This window comes from Ursus americanus, chromosome 9 (assembly GCF_024610735.1).
Source record: "Ursus americanus isolate L20-20 chromosome 9, mUrsAme1.1.p, whole genome shotgun sequence".
Classification (NCBI taxonomy): Eukaryota; Metazoa; Chordata; class Mammalia; order Carnivora; family Ursidae; genus Ursus; species Ursus americanus.
The window spans coordinates 65,077,302-65,085,825 of record NC_142135.1 but is presented as its reverse complement, the minus strand read 5'-3'; positions in this window follow the sequence as shown (position 1 = coordinate 65,085,825).

Genomic DNA, 8,524 nt, shown 5'->3' with positions numbered 1-8,524 from the left:
CCTAGTATCCAGTCGGCCTTGCCTGACTTTAGGAAGCCAAGATAATTTCCTTGTATCGACATAGTCGTAATGGCCAAATCAGTCAAAGAAGTAGGACAAGGGGAAAAGGCCAGGCCTGAAAGTTTAGAAGGACTCAGCAAATTAATTTATTTGGAAGCCAGTGAAGTGGACTTTGTTAAGGTAGTAGTTCCGCACCACGGCCTTGGAGCCAAAAACAAACCCAGGCTAAGAAAGCGAGCCTTGATAGATGTCTTTGTTCTGCCTTGGCCTGCAGGGGCTGGGAACAAAGGAGAGGAGCTAAGAGAGGATTCACCAAAGTGGCCGCGCCCTTCGCGCCTGGTGCTGTCCGCGGTGCTGACCTCGGCCCTCTTCCCTCTGTAATTTAACCAAAAAGCAATAGGACCCTCCCACCCCCATCCCAAAGAATAACAGAATATTAGGTAATTTGAGAAAGAAAAAAAAAAAAAACAGAGAAATGCCGCATACAGAAAAACCTAATATTTTACCAAAATAGTCCACTCTAGCTGTTGCCACACTTGACTTGCCCTTTTCGGTCTTCACGTAGTTATGCAGTTAGTGTATGTATATTGGGAAACAGTTTCACTTTATTTAGACTGAAACCCGAATCCAAGCAATGGGCGGGACTTGCAAGGAGAATGAGGAGAATGAAGGCTCCATTTTTTTTCTTTCTTAAGTCATCTTCCTTGAAACATACAGACTTAAGGTCCTCAGCGGCATAGCTAAACCGTGCTAGTGTGGTCAGTAAAGGGACTCGCGACAGACTCAAGTATGGACCTCCAGATTTACGAGGAAGGGGCGTGATGGGGACTGACTAGGTGAGACCAAGCAGGAGCCCACCCAGCCCCTGCCGCCTCGGACAGCAAAGGCAGTTTTCCTAGGCAGGTCCAGAGCTCCAAGCTCTGCAGACCTCTCTGATGCGCGGAGCTTGCTCAGCGCTTCTTGGCCGGCGGGAGGCACTGCAGGCCAGAAGACCTGAAACCCGCACTGCGGAAAAACCGACTACAGCATCTTTCTCCTCAAAGCTCCTGCAGTTGGAAAAGGGCAGGTTGGCTTACTAAATCGCAGGCAATGAAGATTTGCTTTATGAGTAGTGGGTCCTGTGGGTCAGTATTCATATATTCAATAAATCTTTAAATCTCACAACATATTTCATTGTCTTAGATACTGAGAACATGAAATGTAAATAATAAAACTTTAAACCTCTTAACTAAATTATGAATCAAAGAGGGGAGAGAGAAACAGAAACAGGAAATCAAACAATTTGTAGCCCGCCTGAGGTCTCAAAAGAAATTGCTACATATTTGCTTGCATTTGTTTATAAACCCACAAACATAAAAGATGTTAAAATTAGATAAAACAATCCAGATTGGCAATAGAGACAGCAAGACCAAATTTTGATCCAGATCTAGAAGTGGGCCACAAAGGGGTCATACATTTCATCAGATTCATTCTTGTACACCTGAATGATGGAGAGCTATCGAATGAGTCTGAGAATAAAGTGGTGAAGCACAATAAGCTCAGGAGCTAGTCTCACCTCCTTCCCTCAGGGTGGATTTTATACATTCTCTGATTTTAGAACTCTATGAATTGGGTCTTTCACGTTCACTGATGACTTAAGTTTATATTTCGTTTTATATAATTTAGGAGGATTTACTTATAAAATAGGTAAAACACTAAAAAAAGGTGCTACTTGAATAATAAAAGGAAAGTGTTGGGAAACATTCCTCTTGTGCCAGTTTAGAGTAGTCACTGGAAACTGAAATGGGTTTAAAGCATTACACGTTATCATGGAAGCTTGATTTCATTCCAGAATTTAGACAACCACATCAATCTCCTGTACCCACATTCCCTCGGATAGTTCATGAAGCAACAAGGGTCCAAGGCTGCAAAATACTTCGGCCTTAGTTGTGTTATAATTCATATTACATAATAGAAACACACCTAATCCCCCTCACTCCAATCCTTCCTGTTTAGGACAATCTAAACTTGTCCTCTAGAAAGCTTAATAAGTTTTAAAATTACTTTCTAAATAGAGATGAGATACATGATAGGAAAGAAGGTAAAATACCGTTTAAATAAGGGAACACACAATTTAGTGTTCTGGTTACAACGATTAAATCCAGACTAGCTACCAATCCGTAATATTTCTAGATTTTTAAGACTATTTTATTTTCTATTTATTTTAAAATGAATCATCTGGTTTAATGTCTATTGCCAATTTGTCTGCTATGAAATTCTATGCTCAGCATTTTTTGCAATGAAAACAGTTTAAGCTTCGCAATTGGAGAACTTCGGCATAGTATGCCATGAGGCCCTTTGACAATCACAACTTTCATTTAGTGGTCTGAAATTAAAGCTTCTCAGAATAACTTAGGAACAGCTTGACCCTTTGAGATACTCAATGATAACCCTCCAGGGAAATAGTACGTTTCCTTCCTGGGAAGGAGGTGCTAGGGCCTTGCACCAGGGACTTATACGCTGTCAACAATGCCAGAGCGCCCTCTGCTGCCAGAAAGAGGCAGGGCACCAGCTACAACATCCAGATGGCGGAGTCGCCATCAGCAGTGAAAACATTAAGCTCTTAGGAACATTTAATCTGTGAAATTTAAAAGCTCTCATCATATTGCACTTTTGAAGGGGCCACCTGATTTTGATTTTGAGAACTCCTTGAATAATTTTCTTATATTTCTGTGGGATAGAGAAGAGTCAAATGTTTCGAAGTTTTCAGTCTGTCAAATTATTTCTGTAGTTAAATTTCTGCACACTCTCTAATTTTACATGGAAATATGAAATTGCAGATTGGAGTTAAAAACGTTTGTGTTGAATATATGAGTAGAGAGACTTTTCCTAGTTTCTCCAGAATAACTAGGATCTAATAAGGGAAAAAAATTAATTAAAGGTATCTAGTACAGGTTGTTACATTTTTAAAAACTAAGGACCCGGGTAAAGAATCATTTTCTTGTTTTGATAATTAACCCAGATTTTTCTCAGGCTTTAAGTCTGGTAATAAGAAAATGAGTTATGTTTGAGGAAGAAGTTGAAAATTTTGCTTCACCTAATATGTATACTCTTTATACACTTGAAATTTTTAAAATGAATTGATATCCATACTTGGCTTAGAAAGATTTCTTTAGAAAAGAATGCACTCTGAGTATGAGTGATCTGATATGTTTGCAACATAGGCAAACTCATAAAAAGGGATACTCGCATTAAAATTGAGTTTTTCAGTATGGAACAATCTCTTCTCAAATGAAATGGTGGACATTTTTTAAAAGGGTAAAAATTCTTTTTGATTTTTATGTATTATAGGGTTTGTATTTATTCGTACAGCCGTATTAATTCAATGTTGTGAATTTCAAAATTACAGCGTATTTCTAAACACACACACACACACACACACACACACACACACACACATCTTTGCCATGGAGACTTTTGTTGAATATATCAGTGCTAATGTAATAAAGTGTTTCTATTAATTCTGTGGTTGTTAAATAAATCTTGTAAAATAAAGTTCTACTTATTTTATGGTGTCAGAATGAAAGAGCTATCTAATATCACTTACTTAATCCTACTTTAAATGAAAATTCTTACAAGAATATTAAGCTATAAAGTTGCTGACAGTATTAAGCTAAAATTTTAAAAATTATATGATCTTATAACTTGCTATAATAGAAAAAAGTGTTGGTTAAATATTAAACTAAGTTAAATATTTGGCCAATTATGTAAAATTCCATATAACTACAGGCACATTTGTCTTCTGAAAGCTATCTCTCCAACGAATGTATTTATAAATCAATGGCATAATAATTGAAATAAAGAAAATTTTTAGAATTTTTATATTTTCACTCTAAGCCTTCTCTTAAAAAGCTAATTATTAAATTTCTTTTTTGCTTAATCTACATTTCTTTCTAAATAAATTCATATTGTACTTAGGAGAGAATTTACACAGTGACATAATTTTGCTGTGTTCCTAATAGTTATTATAATAAGTTTAAAACCAAATTTTAAGTAAATAACATGCATAATACATATCAAAACACTTTCTATCTTAAAAACCATTTGTTCCATTCTTAAAAAAAAAAAATACAAGAGAACAAGCTAGAAGAGCTTCTCGGATGCCCACGAGATGCTGTCCAAGGCTAAAAGCGCGCACCAATGCTTGCTGTTCAAATTTGTATGTAAGGATTTTCAACCTCTTATTTTATATCCGTACAAGGGTAACATTGTAACTAAAACACTCCTAACTTCTGGCTATTTCAAATCCATGGCAACATTCACTTCCATAAGACTACTATTCATCTAAACAATATACTTATGAGAAGCATTAATACAATAAAAGCAACTAATTACTGATACTTTTACTCAAGAATTAAGCACAACAATAATTGTGCCCTTTTTTACACCCACTCTTGGATGAAATTAGTATGCAATTTAATATTTGCTGACGACAAAAATCAAAGCCCTAATCGCAGACTTCAGATTAGAAAGAACAGGCGTCAGCGCCCTGGGTATTTTTTCCCCAGTGTTCAGACTCAGCTGTCACTGTAATTTCCGTCAGCTGCTCTTAAGTAACTGGTACAATATAGAAATACGGCTGAGTAGGAATGAAAATATGATGCCTTATTTAAGATGGAATAAAACTGGAATGTCAAGAAATCGGAATTGATTATCTTTTAGAACATCAGTAGTTGCAAAGTGCAGGGAAAATATTTACACTGAAGACCAAATAGCCAGGAAAATTTTAAAAAGCCCAGTATTGGAAGCAGAAGATATTACCAAGGCAAAATAGGGGGAAATGGGAAAAAATGGGCTTTGAGATCTACATAGAAAGAACTAAAAAGAGTTTGACTTCCATTTTGTTTTTAATATTTCAATAGAAGAGATTTATTTTAGATCAATATTTACTTAGAAAGGATTATTAGCTATCATCTCAGGTTTCTTCATGGGAATGTGTTACAATTTTGATCTTAATGTGTTAAAGAAAGAAAAAAATTAGAAATCAAATGAGCAAAATATTACTTTATTATTCAACTCTCATCCCATGGATTGAAAGGCAGAATTCTGTTTTTCCTCTTCTAGTTGTTGGTCAAAATTGTTTAATTATAAACAAGACATTAATTTAAATGTAATTGTATACATGGTATAAATAATAGAATTATTATAATGTAGCATATGTTGGGCAAAAATATCTTCCTCTGTCAATTTGTTTAGGTACAAAACAGTGATACATGAAAAAGAAATGGTTTAGCAAATTGTTCCTTACTGATTTCAACGTTCTAAGCAGTGGTTACAATATATTTAGACAGCCAGTTTACTTAATTGGAACCTTCTCAGGAGTTCCCAGTAGGCAATGTTAGTGTGAAGAGTGAGCCCCGGGTTGATGTGCTAAACACTGAGAACCTTGGCCAAGGTCAACTCAAAGGTTGCGAAGTTTGAGCTGCTATGAAAACATTAAGTGGAGAGAGGTGTTGTCTTGCCCAGAGCTGTACAGTGTCAATTTTCTAGGTCAGAAGAACTTCTCCCTTCTCTGGATGTCTTGACCTGACTTTACTCTCTCAATTCTCACAACTAGGCTACAGTGGTTGTCCATTGTAATTGTCCTGACAATATCAGATCATCAAATAGAGATTGGCTATAAGCACTCCATGAATACATTCTTCAACAAATGGTTTTTAAAACCTGGATATATTTAAAAGAAAGAGATTCAGATTCTATGGAAGGGTTATTTTTACTTATTTTTTAAATTCAGAAAACACAAATATTTACAAATGCCCAGCGAGCATCAGGCAGTTGTGTCCGTTGAATTGGAAAAGGAGGGTGGGCTAAGTGTGTATATAAATACGTATTTATGGAGAGAAAAGCTAGTAATAATGAATATCTATATTAGAGATTACAGTTACCATTTAAAATATGGTGGTGGAAAAAATAAAGTCAATTTTAGCTGTGGCCTGGACATGATCTCTCCTGCAGTAATCTTACTATCAGCTAATCAACACAGTAAAACCCCATGATGCAAGAGAATTATTAATAAAGAAACATTAAAAAATTGGCCAGTTTTTTCAAACTGTTCTCCATATTCCTGCTGTTCTTATTGCAATAACTTTCTGCAGTAATTAACATTTTCTCAATCTATAAGGTTCTTTCAGTGAATAAAATTTGTCTATGTTATCTTTCCTCCTCTCTCTGCTTCCTCTTATCTGAATTGAACAATGGAACCCAGTAAAGTAAGTTTTTAGACCAATAACATTGAACACACCCATCAATCATAGACATAAAACCCAGATTAATACCACAGAATCATATACATAAAAAGACTTTAACTGATTTTTCTTTAACCTCTGCTTGTCATGGTAAACACTTAAACTCTCTGAAATTGCCAACTATAAAAACATATGTTTTCATTCATTTCGTCACTCTTGGATGCTTTCTAGGTGCCAGGCCCTGTTCTCTGGGTCAACTACCCAATGGTGAACGAGCAATGTGACCCACCCTGACAGAGCTTATGGTCTTCTCCACAAACTTTGTTCAGTGTTAATATTTATACTCCCATAAACTAACAAACTCTCTATAATTTAAGCCCTTCTATTCCAACAATTATTCTTCATGATAAAGGCAGATTTGTATTTTACTTTTCTAGGATAAATGAAACCAATACATTCACATTTTTGTAGGTCTGCTTCCCTCTGCATTGGTAACAACAAATGTTTTTACTATTCCCTTTCAAATCTGGTGATAAATTGAGCAAAATATTAATATAAGCTGACCTAATGCTGATGGGATAAACTATTAACTTCTATCCTACTTGTGATTTACTCACCACACTTGAGTTTTGTGTTTATCGATTATATTTGTTTCCAGTTTGTCACAGATTTTGACTTCTTATTTCTCTCTCTCTCTCTCTCTCTTTTTTTTTTCCCATATGTCCTTCTGAACTCTGTGCTTTGGTCCTTACCCCTCATTGATGCGTGTTTCTGATAAGCTATCCATTTTTTGTTCCTATCCATTTTTTCCTTTTTCTGCTTGTTTGTTTTCTGTTTGTTTTCTGTCATTTTAATGAGCTATTTCTTCAGTTATCAAGATTCTTTTTAATTTATATGCTGTTTTTCTACAGGGCTTGTAAATATGACTAGCTCAAACCAAATCCTTGATTGGTCTTATTGGATTGGTTAAAAGTGCATACCAAATCTAATTTAGTTATTAAACTGGTCATAATAACCAGACCAATTTCTTCATGACCTCATTATTTCAACCGTTTAAAATAAACATCAAATCAACCGGTCATTCAAAATATTCCCACAGATGTAATTTTCAAATTCTTTAACCCATGTCATTAGCTATGAGTTTTTAGACTTATGGCTCCAGGAAAAATGGTCATGATTCTCTCTTCACTTGAAGGTTCACAACTGTTGGATGATTACTCTAAGTCTTTGAAAATGTCAGATGTTTGTCAGATTTTTTGACAATGACCAGTATCCTGTGTACCAACGGGGTCAATGATCTTTTCCTGTAGGTTGCGATTACTGAACTCGTCGAAAGTTCTGAGGGTACAAATTCTCCAGCTTTGAAATGTAGTTGGTATAATATGGTATACCATGTAAGTAATTCATGTGCTGACTTTGGAATCTGGAGACCTGTATTTTAGACTGCACTCTTACTTTAATTGGTTGAGTAATGTGAATTTCTTTCTTTCACTGTCTCTCAGCTTTACGTGAACTTGATCAGTGACTCTCCATAATATGCAATAAGAAGCTCGTATAAATTTAGGTTTCTAGGTCCCATCCTCAGAGCTTTAGTTTCAGCAGGTCTGGGACACATTTAAACAAGCACTGCAGGTCGATGGGATGCAAATGGTCTACATTTTGAGAAGCTCTAGACCAGTTCTCCAAGTGTCTCTCTAGCTCTGAACTTTCTGGCTATGAATTAAAGGAAACTAATAATTCGAAGAGAGTGAATCTGATCACTGGATAAACAGATCCAGAAAGAATTCATGTTCTGGAGAAATCTTAGTTATAAAATGGAGAATTCAAGTCTGGGCTCATTAAGAAGCAAATGCCAAGATGGAATTAAACATGTGATGTCTTTATTGGGGAAAATGCCTGTGTGGGAGAAAACAGGAGGGGGACAGGTAAGCTGATCTATCAGACTGCAGTGCAGGTCTGATGGTCTTCATAAGACAGGCAGGGTAAGTGGGGTGCAAGGGTCTTACAATAACACGCAGTCTAAGGAACGTTTGGCAGGTTTTTCAAGAATGTGCTGTTCTAGTATCCTTACCACAGGAAGAAGTCGTGAGCAGTCTGTGGGAGACACGGCCTCCAAATAACACAATGATGGATTTTAGACCACAGGCTCTGGGGCTCTTCATTAATTCCATTCCCTGTCGTTGGAAATCGGTGAAGTATATTCTTGTGGCTGACACATGAAGGCAAATCATTGTTAATAAAAATCATTATTAATTAAAAAAAAAAGAGTTGCTAGGAAATTTAACAGACATTTTTCTACC